Below are 24,177 nucleotides of genomic sequence, written 5' to 3' on the forward strand. Positions count from 1 at the left end.
TATCAAGTTTGTGAGCTTTGGATCATTTTATTATGCTATTGCCTGAATTCTAAAATTTGCATGTCATCTCCTAGTCCAAGTATCATGTAAGTCTTGACTATGATATGTAAGAAAATGTTTCACTCTGGGTAGATTAAATTAAGTAAATGCTTTAATACACAATCCAACAATAAAAATTTCGGTATGCTTTAGACCGTCCTCAAGTGCACCCGTTGTCCAATTGCAAAGATGTCAGATTGGCATTTTATCCCCTGGGTCAGCTAAGAAATTCTGAATGCGGTGTTCATGGCTTGTTCAAACAGGGGACAAGGGGGCAAATGTTCAGGGGACATCAATCTAAAGATTCTCTTGTAGAGATAGTCAACCTTAATTTCAGAAGCCAAGCGTGAAGACCAAATAATCCCTTATGCTCTATATCCCTTTTTACACTATTTAACCTACGCCAGGATTTCGGTTATAACAGGAGTGTGGTAATTCTATTTTTACATTTTAGGGCAATAATATTATTGAACAGAATGGCCATATTATTGAACATTATACCACAGTATTATTTGGACTGAACATTTATTTAACAGAGTATGATTGTATTATTTAGAATAATTATATAACGTTTGGCAGTATTATTTTAGTACTGTTTTGAATTGCTATTTAGGCATTGTATAGTAGAACTATGTATGTTATCTCTTATTTTTAGAGCACTATAAGGAATAATCTTGTTTACACTATACTTCTTGTAATTTTGGTGCATTGAAAGGGCTTGCCTGACTCTTCAAAGCCACAAAAACTGATGCGTCACTCCAGTCATCTGACTGTCATGGCTTCTTTTACGGCAGGAGGCTCCTGCAGAAATAAAAACTTAAATTATTTAGATAATATTTACAACTTTCTATTATCATTAGTTAATGTTAATTCAGTATACAAAAATAACTATTTTGTTAAGTGATACAAATACCATAGCAATGAATAAAAAAAAACATAATGATGTAAAAAGTAGAAATTGGTGAATATACACACAAATCTTATCATTCAGTAAATAAAAGATATTAAAGAGATTTAAGCATTCTATTCTATGCTATGTTTAATACACAGTGATCTATGTTAAACTCTCAATTTCGACAACACAAATCTTGTAAGAGTAGATTTAAAAAGGTGACTTTTCATTTTCATTTTTACTTATAAATCGTATCACTAAAACTATGCATTTTGCTTCGGAGAAAAAAAAATTGATACACTTGATTTGCATCACAAGATAATGAATAATTATTAAATACTGTACACCCATTTAATTTTAATATATAATTAAAACATAATTTATTATTTCAAAAGTTTATTTTCAGTATTCATATAATACCTTTGGTGCAATACTTTACAGGTACTTACCGTGCGTCCCCTTGCCTCTGTGTTCTTCTTTTTGTGGTTCCAGAAGCTTGTTTCTGCATTTTAATCATTTTTTCGCATTAATAAAAATTATGTTTTAATTATATATTAAAATTAAATGGGTGTACAGTATTTAATAATTATTCATTATCTTGTGATGCAAATCAAGTGTATCAATTTTTTTTTCTCCGAAGCAAAATGCATAGTTTTAGTGATACGATTTATAAGTAAAAATGAAAATGAAAAGTCACCTTTTTAAATCTACTCTTACAAGATTTGTGTTGTCGAAATTGAGAGTTTAACATAGATCACTGTGTATTAAACATAAAAGTATTGCACCAAAGGTATTATATGAATACTGAAAATAAACTTTTGAAACATAGGTTGAAGCTATTGAGAAGGTGAGTATCAACTGATGTATACCACATTAAGTGCAAAATGCATATTATGAACATCAAATTAATGTACTACAACCTGACTAAATGACCAATATAAAAATAAAAACACCAGTAGCGCCTCAGACCCTCTGAGTCCTGCAGCAGATAAAAATACAGTGCCACTCTCCTGTATCGATATCTATAGCTATAATAAACAATGGATTATCTGCGCTGGATTCTCGTACTCCTCAGCCTCCCAAGACCTGTACTTGGGAAGTTTATTTATAAAAGGATTAAAAAGTGCCCACACTATGTGATCAATAAAAACAAGGCCACATTATGCAAATAAATACATGTACCCCATATGAGGGAAGTATAAATCAATACTTGCGGTAAATAGATTTGTTCTAGATATGTGCAACACATAGACCAAGCTTTGATTCTAGTGTGATCTTCACTTATTCATTCAGGGAGCAGGGAAGTTCAGTATTACCTGGTGCAATGGTATCCGGAACTTTCGCTGGTTGGTCGTTTTGTGCAGTTCCAGTATCAAATTCCGGTTTTGGTAGAGTCCGTACGCTGGTTTTCACCTGGGTGTGTTGCGGGTGCTGCCCCGGCTGGCGGCAAGACACCCTGTACTCACTGATGAAGGAATACGCTCTATTCCAAAACGCGTAGGAACTGAGGAGTACGAGAATCCAGCGCAGATAATCCATTGTTTATTATAAATGACCAACATGTTAGTTAAAGGATGATATAAAAAGGACATGCCCACTATATATTATCAAAATCACAAATGAATGCCTTTGGGACCTCCATGCTGAGCACCTTAAAGGTATTTTTTCTTTGAGCATTCATTATCTATTTTCCTGACTAATTTTCACAGTGATATTTACGGTTCATGTAACAGTTATGTGGCACTTATTTCTTTCATGCCCCCACATTAATACTTTGTTCACAATTTATCCAAACTATGCCCCATGCCCTCAAATGGCATTCACTCCTTTTTTTTTTAGTCAGGGTCTTTGTTATTGCCTAAACATTTCTCTACGACCTCTTTAAATGCAAACCACCCTTCTTTTTGAGGATGTGTCATGGTATTGATAAACTCTTGATCAGCTTAATCCACTGAGCCATAGTGCTATTTTTGAGAAACACAGTTGAATATGACGAGCTAACACAAACTGAGATGAAAAAGTATGAACAGGCAAGAACCAAGATAAAACAATTGAATCAAGCCTGGGCATGTCAGAGCCTGCTCGTTCAGCTTGTAACATGTTAATGCTGGTTTCATTAGCTCACTCTGAAAGTTCTTTTCTTTGAAAGTTATATTTTTTTGGCATTGTATATCTTCAATGCATTGATGTGAATTAATTAATAGTAATTTTGACTTTCAAAACCCTAAGATAAAAAAAATACCAAAAATTGAGAAAAATATACTAAAAAGAGAATTTTGCATTTTGTGGCAAATCCTGACGTTCAGGATTTTTTTCAATATTTTTTTCGTTTTCAGCACACCAAAATACATGGAAATTAGATGAAAATAATCAAACAGCTTTTTAATAGACCTGTGATATGGATCCTGTGAGTACATATTTCTTTTGTCTCCCCTGCTATTGACTCAGCTCCTTTACTGTTTATCCTGACATTGGCTTTGTATATTGAACCTATGCTGCCTGCACTGACCCCTTATTTTCTTACCACGTCTCTGCCTCTGTCCTCCTGTACCTTGTACCAGTGTATCTGATGCTCAGATAAGCTGCTACAGACCCATAAACCACCCTGGAATGGTACCTAGTGTTTACAGGCAGCCCAGCCTATGCATCGAGGGCTTTAATGAAGAAACCGGTAGACACAATCATGCCCCTCCAAGGAAAGCATCGCAATTCTATTCCCCCTAGAAATGTATGATTGTGCAGTTAACTGGACATTATCATTTCAAAGTCAAAGGGATGTGTCCCTACACATTGTGATACCAACAACACTGATTGGGCACTGTCAGTTTGCAAGAACATAACCCCTAATTAGTAACACCCAGGTCAGTTTATTTTTGCATTTCAAGTAGAAATAGCAGAGGAACAGCACAGTCTCATGAAAATAAATTCCAAAATTATAACATTATAGACAAAACAAATATTTTCTAAAATAGACTTTTCTGAAATAGTCACAGGTCTGATTTAAACACAGGTGCACTTGCATGTTAAAAACCCTTTATATTAGTAACATAGTAACATAGTAACATAGTTAGTAAGGCCGAAAAAAGACATTTGTCCATCCAGTTCAGCCTATATTCCATCATAATAAATCCCCAGATCTACGTCCTTCTACAGAACCTAATAATTGTATGATACAATATTGTTCTGCTCCAGGAAGACATCCAGGCCTCTCTTGAACCCCTCGACTGAGTTCGCCATCACCACCTCCTCAGGCAAGCAATTCCAGATTCTCACTGCCCTAACAGTAAAGAATCCTCTTCTATGTTGGTGGAAAAACCTTCTCTCCTCCAGACGCAAAGAATGCCCCCTTGTGCCCGTCACCTTCCTTGGTATAAACAGATCCTCAGCGAGATATTTGTATTGTCCCCTTATATACTTATACATGGTTATTAGATCGCCCCTCAGTCGTCTTTTTTCTAGACTAAATAATCCTAATTTCGCTAATCTATCTGGGTATTGTAGTTCTCCCATCCCCTTTATTAATTTTGTTGCCCTCCTTTGTACTCTCTCTAGTTCCATTATATCCTTCCTGAGCACCGGTGCCCAAAACTGGACACAGTACTCCATGTGCGGTCTAACTAGGGATTTGTACAGAGGCAGTATAATGCTATTAGATTTGGTCTAAATAATAGCCAATATAAACGGAATCTATATTTAACCACAAAAAACAGATTAGTGACTTTTCAGCTATGTACATAAATTTCTGTTAAAACTTAGCGGACATGCAAAACAGGGACTAAGGGAACCAACATTTCTGAAAAACAATGAATTTATATATAATTTACGAAAAGAGGCAACATTTCAGCACCACTCATGTGAAAAACGGACTCTTATAATTCGCCAAAATGTAAATGTGAGGTTTTGACTACAAACATAATATAGAGCCTTCTAGATGTAAATATTAATTTATTAAAACACAAATTTAAATAAATACAGTGGAGTCAAAATTAAATATGAAGTACTTAGAAATTAAGATTAAAATATATTAAAACATATAAACACACTAATAAATATATAATGCAGCCAATAAACATAAGCTGATCAAGTTCAATTTGAATTTGCCAGTTTGTATAGATTTTCCTGATTTGCAGAGAAGCTATTTTTTGTGAATGTAATGTCCCTTATAGAGTATCATTATTCTAAGATATAAAAATGTTTAAAAATGTTATACTCATTCTTTGCTCACCTCTCTGGCCCTCTTACTACTCCTCACCACTTGTACAGCCCTAGTGTGCTATTTAACTGAAACATTGTAAAAACCTTGTGGATTTTGTAACATCCTTTAATTTGGATTTTTTTTTCAGTTTCTAGAGAGCTTGAGGTGTTAAAACACACAAAAAAATTAGAAACTAGATCCCTCTTGTAATTTATCTTTGGTTGTAATGAGCATTTGGACTCTAATGGTTAATTGTGGATATTTAATAGCATTGGACTGTATAAAATAAAACAAAATAGATCTGCTAAAAAATTTTAAGTTATTTTTTCCATTTTTCTAAGTGTGAAAAATGTGTTATTTGATATCTGCTGAGCATGGCAAAGTCCTATATTTTTGTTGTATATTATCGTACATACAGAAGGGTTCAGATGGGAAATAGTGCTATTTAGCTTTTTTCACTTCAAAGTATTGGCTATAAAGACAAATGGATCTTTTGAAAATCAAATTTGCTGGCCTCGATAAATTTTACCGCAAATATAAATGAGAATCTTAGTACTATAAATATTTTAATTCTTGGAAAATATATGTGGGGAAGAGGAGAGAGAGAGAAAAAGAAAACCCCACTGACCATAAAAGCTGACAATCTGCAGGAGAGAGAGGACCCTGCTTACCATAAAAGGTTACACTGTACAGGACAGAGAGAGAGAGGACCCTGCTGCTCATAAGAGCTTACACCGTACAGGAGACAGTGAATGTTGCTGACCATAAAAGCTTACACTCTACAGGAGAGAGAGAGGAACCGGATGACCATAAGACCTCACACTCTACAGGAGAGAGAACCCTGCTGAACATAAAAGCTTACGCTGCACAGGAGAGAGAAGACCCGGATGACCATAAGAGTTTACACTCTAGAGGAGAAAAGGAGAGAGAACACCCTGTTAATCAAGGCTTACATTCTACAAAACACAGTCTTACACAGTGATTCTATAGATGGAAAATTGCTTTGCTTTACAAACTGTACTCCACTGAGAATCGTTGATCTGTCCCATGTACTGACCACCACCACTGCACAAAGTATAATCAGCTAAATGAAAAAGAGTGGTATTCACCTGCACTGTCTACAAAAGCGAACAATAAAATGAAAAATAGATGAATAAATGATTCATCACTAATCATAATCAGCTAAATGTTACAGTTGTAGGTAATTATTGCCAGGCACATGCAGCAGTGCAAAAGGGAAATAGTCCACTCTCTGATACTTCAATAGTATGAGAAATGTTACAAAAATTTTTTTTGCAAAGTGCAAAAAAACTTTAAAGTATTGTAATTACGTGAAACCGAGAATTTGAAGAAATTCAACTCAAACTTGATAACCCAAAGATTAATCTGCTCTATTCGAGATAGCTGAAGTTTTTTTTTAACTTTAACAAGTGTTTTGGGTTAAAAAATATTTTTGCATTTGGCTTTGATTACGCATTTTGCATTGTTTGACTTTTGTAGGCTCTTTTTTTCCCTACGCATACAAGTTTAATGAAATTCGTGGCAATAAATCATCTGAGAGATGCCAAGGAAAAGATAAAAAAGAGAGTTTCCTGTTAGACAATCAGAAAGAGCTTACTGTCAGATTCTCAGCTAGTTGGTCACTTTTCCTTTTATTTCCAGCTTTCCTTACACACTGACCAGCATTTCTGCCCATACAATGGCTGTTGATGAAGGAGCACATGAGCAAATCAGTACATCAGCATTTTTTAATTGTCAAACATCTCACATGTGAAAGTTACTTTTTTATTGGAAGAGGCCATGGATATTTTTCTTACAACGTTAAGATTTTATTTTACCATTTAAATACAAAAATCAGGTTTCCAAAGGAAAATAGCAATGTTCAAATTACGTTGTTTTTTCACCATTTAACCCAACTTCATTTTTTTGGGTTATTCACTGATGAAAATGAAAATTAATGATGTCAATCAAAAGTACAAGTTGTCCTGCAAAAAATAAACACTCATTTGGATATGTCGACAAAAAATAAATGTCATGGATTTTTGGAACAAAAGAAAAAAACGACTGCCTGGTCCTAAAACGGTTAAATTTTGTTGGTATTTTTTTTATTTATAAATAAAAAATTTGCAGAGCCTGTGAGGTACCAGTACAGTGTAAAGAACCAAGAAGAAAACCTATTTTGAAACCTACAGTGCTTCACAAAACCATTTAGGTGTGTAGAGAGCATTTTGACTTTACAAGAGTTTTCCAGAAATGCTTTATTTAGATGCCATTTAAAAGCCCAAAATATAATAGTTTGAGCCATTGAGAAAGGGAAGCTTTCTAAATATTAAAATATTATGATTTTTTTCTGCTTTTGTAAATACTAAAGAAAAATTTTAATTTGCCTGTCTGCATTGATTTTCCTGTGAAGTTTGATTAGCAGAGAAGTTATTCTCCATGAATGGAATGCCCATTACTGCACTCTGAGATCTTTCTAAACCCCAGAGCATAATATACTTAAGATTTATATATACAAAAAGGACTTATACTCAACTTACCGCTCACTTCTCCGGCCCCTCCACTCTCACCATCAGTTGTCAAGTCATCATTGCATCTTATTTTCACCAACGCGTGTGCTGCATCACCCAGTATCTTCACTTTGGGCTGAGACTTCTGTCTCTGGCTCAGGATGTTTCTGTACAAAAGCACTTCAGGTAATGCTGTCAGGATGTGTTAGTATAAGGCTGGAGTCACACTCAGCGTAAGACAATACAGTCCGTATATTACGGCCGTAATATGCTGAAAAGTCCCCAAAATAGTGGTCCGTAGCTCCTCCGTAGGCAGGGTGTGTCAGCGTATTTTGCGCATGGCATCCTCCGTATGTAATCCGTATGGCATCCGTACTGCGTGTTTTTCTCGCAGGCTTGCAAAACCGACATACGGCTATACAAGGGATCCATGTGTAAAAAAATAAAAAAAACATATAAACTGTCTATATATATATATATATGTCAGTAGACACATGTATGTATATATATTACTTCATACAGCGCTAGATAGCTTTAAAGGCGGTAATTCAATTGCCGGCTTTTGCTATCTCCTTCCTAAACCCGACATGATATGAGACATGGTTTACATACAGTAAACCATGTCATATTCCCATTTTTTTTTGCATATTCCACACTACTAATGTTAGTAGTGTATATATGCAAAATTTGGCCATTCTAGCTATTAAATTAAAGGGTTAAATGGCGGAAAAAATTGGCGTGGGCTCCCGCGCAATTTTCTCCGCCAGAGTAGTAAAGCCAGTGACTGAGGGCAGATATTAATAGCCTGGAGAGGGTCCATGGTTATTGCTTCCCCCTGGCTAAAAACACCTGCCCCCAGCCACCCCAGAAAAGGCACATCTGGAAGATGCGCCTATTCTGGCACTTGGCCTCTCTCTTCCCACTCCCGTGTAGCGGTGGGATATGGGGTAATGAAGGGTTAATGCCACCTTGCTATTGTAAGGTGACATTAAGCCAAATTAATAATGGAGAGGCGTCAATTATGACACCTATCCATTATTAATCCAATACTAGTAAAGGGTTAAAAAACACACACACACATTAATAAAAATTATTTTTATGAAATAAAAACAAAGGTTGTTGTAATAATTTATTCTTCGCTCAATCCTTCTGAAGACCCTCGCTCTGTAACAAAGTAAAAATAATAAACCAACAATATACATACCTTCCGAAGATCTGTAAGGTCCCACGATGTAAATCCATCTGAAGGGGTTAAAAAAAATTTGCAGCCAGGAGCTCTGCTAATGCAGCGCTGCTCCTGCCTGCAAAACCCCGGGGAATGAAGGTAAAGTAGGTCAATGACCTATATTTACCTTCATTTGCGGTGAGGCGCCCTCTGCTGGCTGTTCCTGGAGCATGGGAACTTTCCTAGAAAGCTCCCAGGCTCGAGTTCATATGAGGGCGCCCTCTGCTGGTTGTCCTCATATGAACTCGAGCCTGGGAGCTTTCTAGGAGAGTTCCCACGCTCCAGGAAGAGCCAGCAGAGGGCGCCTCACTGCAAATGAAGGTAAATATAGGTCATTGACCTACATTACCTTCATTCCCCGGGGTTTTGCAGCCAGGAGCAGCTGCATTATCAGAGCTCCTGGCTGCAAAATGTTTTAACCCCTTCAGATGGATTTACATCGTGGGACGTTACAGATCTTCGGAAGGTATGTATATTGTTGGTTTATTATTTTTACTTTGTTACAGAGCGAGGGTCTTCAGATGCATTGCGCGTAGAATAAATTATTACAGCAACCTTTGTTTTTATTTCATTAAAATAATTTTTATTAATGTGTGTGTGTTTTTTTTAACCCTTTACTAGTATTGGATTAATAATGGATAGGTGTCATAATTGACGCCTCTCCATTATTAATTTGGCTTAATGTCACCTTACAATAGCAAGGTGGCATTAACCCTTCATTACCCCATATCCCACCGCTACACGGGAATGGGAAGAGAGTGGCCAAGTGCCAGAATAGGCGCATCTTCCAGATGTGCCTTTTCTGGGGTGGCTGGGGGCAGATGTTTTTAGCCAGGGGGGGCCAATAACCATGGACCTTCTCCAGGCTATTAATATCTGCCCTCAGTCACTGGCTTTACTACTCTGGCGGAGAAAATTGCGCGGGAGCCCACGCCAATTTTTTCCGCCATTTAACCCTTTAATTTAATAGCTAGAACGGCCAAATTTTGCATATACACACTACTAACATTAGTAGTGTGGAATGTGCAAAAAAAATGGGGATATGAGATGGTTTACTGTATGTAAACCATGTCTCATATCATGTCGGGTTTAGGAAGGAGATAGCAAAAGCCGGTAATTGAATTACCGGCTTTAAAGCTATCTAGCGCTGTATGAAATAATAATGTATATACATACAGTGGGGCAAAAAAGTATTTAGTCAGTCAGCAATAGGGCAAGTTCCACCACTTAAAAAGATGAGAGGCGTCTGCAATTTCCATCATAGGTAGACCTCAACTATGGGAGACAAACTGACAAAAAAAATCCAGAAAATCACATTGTCTGTTTTTTTAACATTTTATTTGCATATTATGGTGGAAAATAAGTATTTGGTCAGAAACAAAATTTCATCTCAATACTTTGTAATATATCCTTTGTTGGCAATGACAGAGGTCAAACGTTTTCTGTAAGTCTTCACAAGGTTGCCACACACTGTTGTTGGTATGTTGGCTCATTCCTCCATGCAGATCTCCTCTAGAGCAGTGATGTTTTTGGCTTTTCGCTTGGCAACACGGACTTTCAACTCCCTCCAAAGGTTTTCTATAGGGTTGAGATCTGGAGACTGGCTAGGCCACTCCAGGACCTTGAAATGCTTCTTACGAAAAAGAAATTCTGGCAGTTTTATTTTTTTCTCGTTACGCCGTTTACCGATCTGATTAATTATTTTTATATTTTGATAGATTGGGCATTTCTGATTGCAGCAATACCAAATGAATGCATTTTTGTTTTTTTATTTTAAATGGGGCAAAAGGGGGGTGATTTGAACTATTATTTTTTTATTTTTTTCAAAACTTTTTTCACTTTTTACATGCTTCAATAGTCCCCATAGGAGACTCTTGAAGCTGCAATCTTCTGGTCACTTGTGTTACATAAAATGCTCATCTGCTATTAACACCAGCCATTGGGCGGCTGTTGTGAATTCTGTGGCAGAGCTCCCTCCTGTGGTCACAAGTGGTACTTCGGCTGATTCTCTCTGTGAGCTTCCGTTGGTGGAGGAAAGTGGTACTGCGGCTTCTGAGTTTCCTTCCTCAGGTGATGTGGTGAAGTCGTTAGGTGCTGCTCTATTTAACTCCACCTAGTGCTTTGATCCTGGCCTCCAGTCTATGCTCTAGTTTTGGACCTGTTTCCTCCTGGATCGTTCCTGTGGCCTGCTGCTCTGCATAGCTAAGTTTCGCTTTGCTATTTTGTTTGCTGTTTTTTTTCTGTCCAGCTTGTCTATTTGTTTTTTCCTGCTTGCTGGAAGCTCTGGGACGCAGAGGGTGTACCTCCGTGCTGTTAGTTCGGTACGGAGGGTCTTTTTGCCCCCTTTGCGTGGTTTTTGTAGGGTTTTGTGTTGACCGCAAAGTTACCTTTCCTATCCTCGCTCTGTTCAGAAAGTCGGGCCTCACTTTGCTAAATCTATTTCATCTCTACGTTTGTCTTTTCATTTTAACTCACAGTCATTATATGTGGGGGCTGCCTTTTCCTTTGGGGTATTTCTCTGAGGCAAGGTAGGCTTATTTTCTATCTTCAGGCTAGCTAGTTTCTCAGGCTGTGCCGAGTTGCATAGGGAGTGTTAGGCGCAATCTGTTGTGAATTCTGTGGCTGAGTTCACTTCTGTGGTCACAAGTGGTATTGCAGTCTCTGGGCTTCCTCCCTCAGGTGTTTTGGTGAGCTCGTTGGCTGCCTTGCTATTTAGCTCCACCTGAGTCTGTCTTCCTTGCTCCTTGTCAATGTTCCAGTGTTGGATCTGAGCTACTGCATCTTTCCTTGGGCCTGCTGCTCTGCTAGATAAGTGCTTCTAGTTTGTTTTCTGTTTTTTCTGTCCAGCTTGCTATTAACTTTTGCTGGAAGCTCTGAGAAGCAAAGGGGTGCACCGCCGTGCTGTTAGTTCGGCACGGTGGGTCTTTTTGCCCCTTTGCGTGGTTTTCGTTTTAGGGTTTTTTGTAGACTGCATAGTTCTCTTTGCTATCCTCGCTCTGTCTAGAATATCGGGCCTCACTTTGCTGAATCTATTTCATCCCTACGTTTGTCTTTTCATCTTGCTAACAGTCATTATATGTGGGGGGCTGCCTATTCCTTTGGGGTATTTCTCTGAGGTAAGTCAGGCTTGTATTTCTATCTTCAGGCTAGTCAGCTCCTCAGGCAGTGCCGAGTTGCATAGGTAGTTGTTAGGCGCAATCCACTGCTGCTTATAGTTGTGTGAGGATAGATCAGGTACTGCAGTCTACAGAGATTCCACGTCTCAGAGCTCGTCCTATTGTTTTTGGTTATTGCCAGATCTCTGTATGTGCGCTGATTACTGCACGCTGTGTTGCCTGATTGCCAGCCATAACAGCAATCCACGGCTGCCTCTAGTTTTGTTGGAGAGGATTAGGGATTGCGGTCAGCAGAGTTCCCACGTCTCAGAGCTCGTTCTATGTTTTTGGGTTATTGTCAGTTCACTGTATGTGCTCTGACCTCTATGTCCATTGTGGTACTGAATTACCTTATCATAACAGTACTGGAGGCCCAAAGTACTAATGATTCTCAATAGAGGGAAAAAAGAAGTTCTGAGACCATTTTTTTTTCTCTGCACTGTGTTTTGCCTTTTTTTTCCCCTAGACATTTGGGTGGTTCAGGACAAAGGTGTAGCGATGGACATTAAAGGTCTGTCTTCATGTGTGGATCAGCTCACGGCAAGAGTACAAAATATTCAAGACTTTGTGGTTCAGAATTCTATGTTAGAACCGAGAATTCCTATTCCTGATTTGTTTTTTGGAGATAGAACTAAATTTCTGAGTTTCAAAAATAATTGTAAACTATTTCTGGCTTTGAATCCTCGCTCCTCTGGTGACCCAGTTCAACAAGTTAGGATCATTATTTCTTTTTTACGTGGCGACCCTCAGGACTGGGCATTTTCTCTTGCGTCAGGAGATCCTGCATTAAGTAATATCGATGCGTTTTTCCTGGCGCTCGGATTGCTGTACGATGAGCCTAATTCAGTGGATCAGGCAGAGAAGAATTTGCTGGCTCTGTGTCAGGGTCAGGATGAGATAGAGGTATATTGTCAGAAATTTAGAAAGTGGTCCGTACTCACTCAGTGGAATGAAGGTGCGCTCGCAGCTATTTTCAGAAAAGGTCTCTCTGAAGCCCTTAAGGATGTCATGGTGGGATTTCCTATGCCTGCTGGTCTGAATGAGTCTATGTCTTTGGCCATTCAGATCGGTCGACGCTTGCGTGAGCGTAAATCTGTCCACCATTTGGCGGTATTACCTGAGCTTAAACCTGAGCCTATGCAGTGCGATAGGACTTTGACCAGAGTTGAACGGCAAGAACACAGACGTCTGAATGGGCTGTGTTTCTACTGTGGTGATTCCACTCATGCTATCTCTGATTGTCCTAAGCGCACTAAGCGGTTCGCTAGGTCTGCCACCATTGGTACGGTACAGTCAAAATTTCTTCTGTCCGTTACCTTGATCTGCTCTTTGTCATCGTATTCTGTCATGGCATTTGTGGATTTAGGCGCTGCCCTGAATTTGATGGACTTGGAGTATGCTAGTCGTTGTGGGTTTTTCTTGGAGCCCTTGCAGTGTCCTATTCCATTGAGAGGAATTGATGCTACGCCTTTGGCCAAGAATAAGCCTCAGTACTGGACCCAGCTGACCATGTGCATGGCTCCTGCACATCAGGAGGTTATTCGCTTTCTGGTGTTGCATAATCTGCATGATGTGGTCGTGTTGGGGTTGCCATGGCTACAAGTCCATAATCCAGTATTAGATTGGAAATCCATGTCTGTGTCCAGCTGAGGTTGTCAGGGGGTACATGGTGATGTCCCATTTCTGACTATTTCGTCATCCACCCCTTCTGAGGTTCCAGAGTTCTTTTCTGATTACCGGGATGTATTTGATGAGCCCAAGTCCGATACCCTACCTCCGCATAGGGATTGTGATTGTGCTATCGATTTGATTCCTGGTAGTAAATTCCCAAAAGGTCGACTGTTTAATTTATCTGTGCCTGAGCACGCTGCTATGCGGAGTTATGTGAAGGAGTCCTTGGAGAAGGGGCATATTCGCCCGTCATCGTCACCATTAGGAGCAGTGTTCTTTTTTGTAGCCAAGAAGGATGGTTCACTGAGACCTTGTATAGATTACCGCCTTCTAAATCAGATCACGGTTAAATTACAGTACCCCTTGCCGTTGTTATGATTTGTTTGCTCGGATTAAGGGGGCTAGTTGGTTCACCAAGATAGATCTTCGTGGTGCGTATAATCTTGTGCGTATTAAGCGAGGCGATGAATGGAAAACTGCATTTAATACGCCCGAGGGCCATTTTGAGTATCTAGTAATGCCATTCGGACTTGCCAATGCTCCATCAGTGTTTCAGTCCTTTATGCATGACATCTTCCGAGAGTACCTGGAAAAATTCCTGATTGTGTACTTGGATGACATTTTGATCTTCTCGGATGATTGGGAGTCTCATGTGAAGCAGGTCAGAACGGTGTTTCAGGTCCTGCGTGCTAATTCTTTGTTTGTGAAGGGATCAAAGTGTCTCTTTGGTGTTCAGAAGGTTTCATTTTTGGGGTTCATCTTTTCCCCTTCTACTATCGAGATGGATCCTGTTAAGGTCCAAGCCATCCATGATTGGACTCAGCTGACATCTCAGCCGACATCTCTGAAAAGTCTGCAAAAGTTCCTGGACTTTGCTAATTTTTATCGTCGCTTCATCTGCAATTTTTCTAGTATTGCTAAACCATTGACCGATTTGACCAAGAAGGGTGCTGATGTGGTCAATTGGTCTTCTGCTGCCGTGGAAGCTTTTCAGGAGTTGAAGCGTCGTTTTTGCTGTGCCCCTGTGTTGTGTCAACCTGATGTTTCTCTTCCGTTCCAGGTCGAGGTTGATGCTTCTGAGATTGGTGCAGGGGCGGTTTTGTCACAGAGAGGTTCTGGTTGCTCAGTGTTCAAACCATGTGCTTTCTTTTCCAGGAAATCTTCTGCTGCTGAGCGTAATTATGATGTGGGCAACCGAGAGTTGCTGGCCATGAAGTGGGCATTCGAGGAGTGGCGTCATTGGCTTGAAGGAGCTAAGCATCGCGTGGTGGTCTTGACTGATCATAAGAACTTGACTTATCTCGAGTCCGCCAAACGGTTGAATCCTAGACAGGCTCGTTGGTCGCTGTTTTTTGCCCGTTTTGACTTTGTGATTTCGTACCTTCCGGGCTCTAAAAATGTGAAGGCGGATGCTCTGTCTAGGAGTTTTGTGCCCGACTCTCTGGGTTTATCTGAGCCGGCGGGTATCCTCAAAGAGGGAGTAATTGTGTCTGCCATCTCCCCTGATTTGCGGCGGGTGCTGCAAAAATTTCAGGCTAATAAACCTGATCGTTGCCCAGCGGAGAAACTGTTTGTCCCTGATAGGTGGACGAATAAAGTTATCTCTGAGGTTCATTGTTCGGTGTTGGCTGGTCATCCTGGAATCTTTGGGACCAGGGAGTTAGTGGCTAGATCCTTTTGGTGGCCATCTCTGTCGCGGGATGTGCGTACTTTTGTGCAGTCCTGTGGGATTTGTGCTTGGGCTAAGCCCTGCTGTTCTCATGCCAGTGGGTTGCTTTTGCCCTTGCTGGTCCTGAAGAGGCCTTGGACACATATCTCTATGGATTTTATTTCAGATCTTCCCGTCTCTCAAAAGATGTCAGTCATTTGGGTGGTCTGTGATCGCTTCTCTAAGATGGTCCATTTGGTACCCTTGTCTAAATTACCTGATTTGGTGCCATTGTTCTTCCAGCATGTGGTTCGTTTACATGGCATTCCAGAGAATATCGTTTCTGACAGAGGTTCCCAGTTTGTTTCGAGGTTTTGGCGAGCCTTTTGTGGTAGGATGGGCATTGACTTGTCTTTTTCCTCGGCTTTCCATCCTCAGACTAATGGCCAGACCGAACGAACCAATCAGACCTTGGAAACATATCTGAGATGCTTTGTTTCTGCTGATCAGGATGACTGGGTGTCCTTTTTGCCTTTGGCTGAGTTCGCCCTTAATAATCGGGCCAGCTCGGCTACCTTGGTTTCGCCGTTTTTCTGCAACTCTGGGTTCCATCCTCGTTTCTCTTCAGGGCAGGTTGAGTCTTCGGACTGTCCTGGTGTGGATACTGTGGTGGACAGGTTGCAGCAGATTTGAACTCATGTAGTGGACAATTTGACCTTGTCCCAGGAGAAGGCTCAACGTTTCGCTAATCGCAGACGCTGTGTGGGTCCCCGACTTCGTGTTGGGGATTTGGTTTGGTTATCTTCTTGTCATATTCCTATGAAGGTTTCCTCTCCTAATTTTAAACCTCGTTTCATTGGTCCGTATAGGATTTCTGAGGTTCTTAATCCTGTGTCTTTTCGTCTGACCCTTCCAGATTCTTTTTCCATACATAACGTATTCCATAGGTCATTGTTGCGGAGATACGTGGCACCTATGGTTCCATCTGTTGATCCTCCTGCCCCGGTTTTGGTGGAGGGGGAGTTGGAGTATATTGTGGAGAAGATTTTGGATTCTCGTGTTTCAAGACGGAAACTCCAGTATCTGGTTAAGTGGAAGGGTTATGCTCAGGAAGATAATTCCTGGGTCTTTGCCTCTGATGTCCATGCTCCAGATCTTGTTTGTGCCTTTCATATGGCTCATCCTGGTCGTCCTGGGGGCTCTGGTGAGGGTTCGGTGACCCCTCCTCAAGTGGGGGGTACTGTTGTGAATTCTGTGGCAGAGCTCCCTCCTGTGGTCACAAGTGGTACTTCGGCTGATTCTCTCTGTGAGCTTCTGTTGGTGGAGGAAAGTGGTACTGCGGCTTCTGAGTTTCCTTCCTCAGGTGATGTGGTGAAGTCATTAGGTGCTGCTCTATTTAACTCCACCTAGTGCTTTGATCATGGCCTCCAGTCTATGTTCTAGTTTTGGACCTGTTTCCTCCTGGATCGTTCCTGTGGCCTGCTGCTCTGCATAGCTAAGTTCCGCTTTGCTATTTTGTTTGCTGTTTTTTTTCTGTCCAGCTTGTCTATTTGTTTTTTCCTGCTTGCTGGAAGCTCTGGGACGCAGAGGGTGTACCTCCGTGCCGTTAGTTCGGTACGGAGGGTCTTTTTGCCCCCTTTGCGTGGTTTTTGTAGGGTTTTGTGTTGACCGCAAAGTTACCTTTCCTATCCTCGCTCTGTTCAGAAAGTCGGGCCTCACTTTGCTAAATCTATTTCATCTCTACGTTTGTCTTTGCATCTTAACTCACAGTCATTATATGTGGGGGCTGCCTTTTCCTTTGGGGTATTTCTCTGAGGCAAGGTAGGCTTATTTTCTATCTTCAGGCTAGCTAGTTTCTCAGGATGTGCCGAGTTGCATAGGGAGCGTTAGGCGCAATCCACGGCTGCCTCTAGTGTTGTTGGAGAGGATTAGGGATTGCGGTCAGCAGAGTTCCCACGTCTCAGAGCTCGTTCTATGTTTTTGGGTTATTGTCAGGTCACTGTATGTGCTCTGACCTCTATGTCCATTGTGGTACTGAATTACCTTATCATAACAGGCGGCGCTCATAGCAGATTGGGTATGACAACCACAGGGGTGTTAAATTCCGCTGTCAGAGATTGTCAGCAGCATTTAACATGTTAACATCAGCGGGTGGATTATGATTCCACCCGCTGCTATTAGGGGCACATGTCAGCTGATCAAATCAGCTGTCATGTGCCGAAAAAGATGTGGGCTCTGCACCAGAGCTCACATCAAAGCAGGAGACATGTGCCATATATATATACTGCAGATATCTTGAAGGGGTTGACGTTGCAAATGGAATTCAGTGTCCTCCATTTTGATGAATACACTCGGAAGTGAATTAAGAAAAATGCATATTTTGGTGAATTTGGGTTTTTGTAATATTAAAGTAAAATTCAATTCCACTCAAATATTTTCAACTCTAGATATATGGTAAAAATATATAAACGAAACCCTGGGATGAGCCCCTATTTAGTAAATTACACTCCTAACATAGTAACATAGTAACATAGTTAGTAAGGCCGAAAAAAGACATTTGTCCATCCAGTTCAGCCTATATTCCATCATAATAAATACCCAGATCTACGTCCTTCTACAGAACCTAATAATTGTATGATACAATATTGTTCTGCTCCAGGAAGACATCCAGGCCTCTCTTGAACCCCTCGACTGAGTTCGCCATCACCACCTCCTCAGGCAAGCAATTCCAGATTCTCACTGCCCTAACAGTAAAGAATCCTCTTCTATGTTGGTGGAAAAACCTTCTCTCCTCCAGACGCAAAGAATGCCCCCTTGTGCCCGTCACCTTCCTTGGTATAAACAGATCCTCAGCGAGATATTTGTATTGTCCCCTTATATACTTATACATGGTTATTAGATCGCCCCTCAGTCGTCTTTTTTCTAGACTAAATAATCCTAATTTCGCTAATCTATCTGGGTATTGTAGTTCTCCCATCCCCTTTATTAATTTTGTTGCCCTCCTTTGTACTCTCTCTAGTTCCATTATATCCTTCCTGAGCACCGGTGCCCAAAACTGGACACAGTACTCCATGTGCGGTCTAACTAGGGATTTGTACAGAGGCAGTATAATGCTCTCATCATGTGTATCCAGACCTCTTTTAATGCACCCCATGATCCTGTTTGCCTTGGCAGCTGCTGCCTGGCACTGGCTGCTCCAGGTAAGTTTATCATTAACTAGGATCCCCAAGTCCTTCTCCCTGTCAGATTTACCCAGTGGTTTCCCGTTCAGTGTGTAATGGTGATATTGATTCCCTCTTCCCATGTGTATAACCTTACATTTATCATTGTTAAACCTCATCTGACACCTTTCAGCCCAAGTTTCCAACTTATCCAGATCCATCTGTAGCAGAATACTATCTTCTCTTGTATTAACTGCTTTACATAGTTTTGTATCATCTGCAAATATCGATATTTTACTGTGTAAACCTTCTACCAGATCATTAATGAATATGTTGAAGAGAACAGGTCCCAATACTGACCCCTGCGGTACCCCACTGGTCACAGCGACCCAGTTAGAGACTATACCATTTATAACCACCCTCTGCTTTCTATCACTAAGCCAGTTACTAACCCATTTACACACATTTTCCCCCAGACAAAGCATTCTCATTTTGTGTACCAACCTCTTGTGCGGCACGGTATCAAACGCTTTGGAAAAATCGAGATATACCACGTCCAATGACTCACCGTGGTCCAGTCTATAGCTTACCTCTTCATAAAAACTGATTAGATTGGTTTGACAGGAGCGATTTCTCATAAACCCATGCTGATATGGAGTTAAACAGTTATTCTCATTGAGATAATCCAGAATAACATCCCTCAGAAACCCTTCAAATATTTTACCAACAATAGAGGTTAGACTTACTGGCCTATAATTTCCAGGTTCACTTTTAGAGCCCTTTTTGAATATTGGCACCACATTTGCTATGCGCCAGTCCTGCGGAACAGACCCTGTCGCTATAGAGTCACTAAAAATAAGAAATAATGGTTTATCTATTACATTACTTAGTTCTCTTAGTACTCGTGGGTGTATGCCATCCGGACCCGGAGATTTATCTATTTTAATCTTATTTAGCCGGTTTCGCACCTCTTCTTGGGTTAGATTGGTGACCCTTAATATAGGGTTTTCATTGTTTCTTGGGATTTCACCTAGCATTTCATTTTCCACCGTGAATACCGTGGAGAAGAAGTTGTTTAATATGTTAGCTTTTTCCTCGTCATCTACAACCATTCTTTCCTCAATATTTTTTAAGGGGCCTACATTTTCAGTTTTTATTCTTTTACTATTGATATAGTTGAAGAACAGTTTGGGATTAGTTTTACTCTCCTTAGCAATGTGCTTCTCTGTTTCCTTTTTGGCAGCTTTAATTAGTTTTTTAGATAAAGTATTTTTCTCCCTATAGTTTTTTAGAGCTTCAATGGTGCCATCCTGCTTTAGTAGTGCAAATGCTTTCTTTTTACTGTTAATTGCCTGTCTTACTTCTTTGTTTAGCCACATTGGGTTTTTCCTATTTCTAGTCCTTTTATTCCCACAAGGTATAAACCGCTTACACTGCCTATTTAGGATGTTCTTAAACATTTCCCATTTATTATCTGTATTCTCATTTCTGAGGATATTGTCCCAGTCTACCAGATTAAGGGCATCTCTAAGCTGTTCAAACTTTGCCTTCCTAAAGTTCAATGTTTTTGTGACTCCCTGACAAGTCCCCCTAGTGAAAGACAGGTGAAACTGCACAATATTGTGGTCGCTATTTCCTAAATGCCCAACCACCTGCAGATTTGTTATTCTGTCAGGTCTATTAGATAGTATTAGGTCTAAAAGTGCTGCTCCTCTGGTTGGATTCTGCACCAATTGTGAAAGATAATTTTTCTTGGTTATTAGTAGAAACCTGTTGCCTTTATGGGTTTCACAGGTTTCTGTTTCCCAGTTAATATCCGGGTAGTTAAAGTCCCCCATAACCAGGACCTCATTATGGGTTGCAGCTTCATCTATCTGCTTTAGAAGTAGACTTTCCATGCTTTCTGTTATATTTGGGGGTTTGTAACAGACCCCAATGAGAATTTTGTTACCATTTTTCCCTCCATGAATTTCAACCCATATGGACTCGACATCCTCATTCCCTTCGCTAATATCCTCCCTTAAAGTGGACTTTAGACAAGACTTTACATAGAGACAAACCCCTCCTCCTCTCCGATTTTTACGATCCTTTCTAAACAGACTGTAACCCTGTAAGTTAACTGCCCAGTCATAGCTTTCATCTAACCATGTCTCGGTTATTCCCACTATGTCAAAGTTACCTGTAGATATTTCTGCTTCTAGTTCTTCCATCTTGTTTGTCAGGCTTCTGGCGTTTGCGAGCATGCAGTTTAGAGGATTTTGTTTTGTTCCAATCTCCTCACTGTGGATTGTTTTAGAAATGTTCTTACCTCCCTTCTGAGTATGTTTTCCTGGGTCGTCTTTGTTCGAGTCTAATGTTTTTCTTCCCGTCCCCTCTTCTTCTAGTTTAACGCCCTCCTGATGGCAGATATCAAAGGGTATAGTGGGCATTTTGACTGGAAAAAAATTCAAATGTTTAACCTTGTTATGGTTTACTTTTTAACAGTCTTGAACATGCATTACAAGTGGAATATTAGCTTTACTCTGCGCATCAATTCAATTGTGGCAATAGAGTACAAAATTTAGATAATTTTATTTACGTTTTACTATTCACAATAGTAAACACTATTTAATTCCTTAACCCCCGAAGTTATTTTCGCTTTTCCTTTATCGTTTTTTGCTCTTCTTCCCATAGCCAAAATGTTTTATTTTTTTGTCAATATGGCCATGTTAGGGCATGTTTTTTGCGGGACGAGTTGTACTTTTGAACAACACCATTGATTTTACCGTGTTGTGTACTAGGAAACTGGAAAAAATCCAAGTGCGGTGAAATTGCAGAAAAAGTTCAATCCCACACTTGCTTTTTCTTTGGCTTTTTTACTACATTCACTAAATGCTAAAATTGACCTGTCATTATGATTCTCCAGATCATTACAAGTTCATAAACACCACACATGTATAGGTTCTTTTTTATCTAAGTGGTGAAAAAAAATTCCAAACTTTCTTTAAAAAAAAAATTGTGCCATTTTCCGAAACCCATAGCGTCTTCTTTTTTCATGATCTCGGGTTGGGTTAGGGCTTTTTTTTGCATGCCGAACTGATGTTTTTAATGATACCATTTTGGTACAGATACAATCTTTTGATCGCCCATTATCGCATTTTTATGCAATGTTCAGGTGACCAAAAAAGTAATTCTAGTGTTTTGACTTTTTTCTCACTATGCCATTTAGCGATCAGGTTAATACTTTTTTATTGACAGATCAGGGTACTCTGAACGCGGTGATACCAAATATGGGTATGCTTGGTTTTTTATTGTTTTGTTTTGAATGGGGCGAAAATGGGGGTGATTTGAACTTTTAATTTTTGTTATATTTCTAAAAACCTTTTTTTTACTTTTGGCATGCTTCAATGGTCTCTATGGGAGAATAAAGCTGCCATAACCCGATCGGCTTAGCTACATATAGTCGATGATCAGATCACCCATATGTAACTGAATTACTCACTTGCTATGTGCAACGCACCTGTGAGCCACGATCACATGACAGGGGTCACCGGTGGGCAAATTTCCAACGTGATTGCCGAGAGCTTTTTAAATGCCGCTGTCAGTGCTTAACAGCGGCATTTTTTAACTGGTTAATAGCTGTGGGTGGATTGCAATTCCACCCGTAGCTGTCCCGGGCACTTGTCAGCTTTTTAAAACAGCTGACGTGTTCTGGAAAAGATGTGGGCTCACTGCTGGAGCCCACATCAAAGAGAGGGAGTCCGACATCAACATAAATATAAACCTAATGTTGGAAAGTGGTTAAAATAAATATAATTTTTGTCTCACAATTTTCTGGAAGGAATTTTTTTTTTTCTGTTGTAAACAGTGTATGGAGCTTTTATTTGTAGGCTGAGCTATAATTTCACTCATACATCTTTCAGATAAAAAACGTTTTCATCATTATTTATATTTATAACATTTATAAGGATAAAAATAAACAAAAACAGAATTTTTTAAGGATGTTCCCATCTTGTTTGTACCTTCACCTTCAAGTATCTTGAAATTGTACCCAAGGATGAGCCAGACTTGTGCAAGTTCACAATTCTCTTCCTGATATCTTGGCTGATTTCTTGAGGCTTTCCCATGATGTTACACACAGAAGCAATGTGTTTCAGGTGTGCATTAAAATACATTCACAGGTGTGTCTCTAATTAACTCAGATGCTGCCAAAAAACCTATCAGAAGTTTCCAAACACATGACATCATCATATGGGCAGTCCAGAATGGTTTAAAGGCATAGTGATCTTAGTGTATGTAAACTTTTAACTTTGCAGTAAGTAATAAAAATGCCTTAAACATTCTCTTATGGTAATCCCAATTGACCTGAAATGGGAAACGTTTATTTTGATTTCATGTCAGATATTGAGAAAAACATGGATATGTGTCTCTTTACACAGTGTATGTAAACTTCTGGTTTCAACTGTATATATCTATATAAATATACTATATATATATACCGTATATACTCGAGTATAAGCCGAGATTTTCAGCCCAAATTTTTGGGCTGAAAGTGCCCCCCTCGGCTTATACTCGAGTCACGGTAGCGGTGGGGTCGGCGGGTGAGGGGGAGAGGGCGCTGAGGTATACTTACCTAGTCCCAGCGATCCTCGCGCTGTCCCTGCCGTCCCACGGGCTTCGGCGCTGCAGTTTCTTCCTCTCTTCAGCGGTCACGTGGGACCGCTCATTACAGAAATGAATAAGCGGCTCCACCTCCCATAGGGGCGGAGCCGCTTATTCATTTCTCTAATCAGCGGTGCCGGTGACCGCTGATAGAGAAAGAAGCTGCGGCACCGAAGACAGGAGGGGACAGCGCGAGGATCGCCAGGACTAGGTGAGTATAGCATATTCACCTGTCCTCGTTCCAGCCGCCGGGCGCCGCTCCATCTTCCCGGCCGGCGCCTCCATCTTCCCGGCGTCTCTGCTCTCTGACTGTTCAGGCAGAGGGCGCGATGACGCATACAGTGTGCGCGGCGCCCTCTGCCTGATCAGTCAGAGCAGAGACGCCGGGAAGATGGAGGCGCCGGAACGAGACGCCGGGAGCTGCAATCAAGGGAGGTGAGTATGTGTTTTTTTTTCTTTATTGCGGCAGCGGCGGCACAAATTTATGTGGAACATCTTTGGGGCACAGTGAACGGTGCAGAGCACCGTATATGGCACAGCACAGCTATGGGGTACAGTGAACGGTGCAGAGCACCGTATATGGCACAGCACAGCTATGGGGCACAGTGAACGGTGCAGAGCACCGTATATGGCACAGCACAGCTATGGGGCACAGTGAACGGTGCAGAGCACCGTATATGGCACAGCACAGCTATGGGGCACAGTGAACGGTGCAGAGCACCGTATATGGCACAGCACAGCTATGGGGCACAGTGAACGGTGCAGAGCACCGTATATGGCACAGCACAGCTATGGGGCACAGTGAACGGTGCAGAGCACCGTATATGGCACAGCTATGGGGCACAGTGAACGGTGCAGAGCACCGTATATGGCACAGCACAGCTATGTATGGGGCACAGTGAACGGTGCAGAGCACCGTATATGGCACAGCACAGCTATGGGGCACAGTGAACGGTGCAGAGCACCGTATATGGCACAGCTATGGGGCACAGTGAACGGTGCAGAGCACCGTATATGGCACAGCACAGCTATGGGGCACA

Source organism: Ranitomeya imitator, chromosome 3 (assembly GCF_032444005.1).
Source record: "Ranitomeya imitator isolate aRanImi1 chromosome 3, aRanImi1.pri, whole genome shotgun sequence".
NCBI classification, from domain to species: domain Eukaryota; kingdom Metazoa; phylum Chordata; class Amphibia; order Anura; family Dendrobatidae; genus Ranitomeya; species Ranitomeya imitator.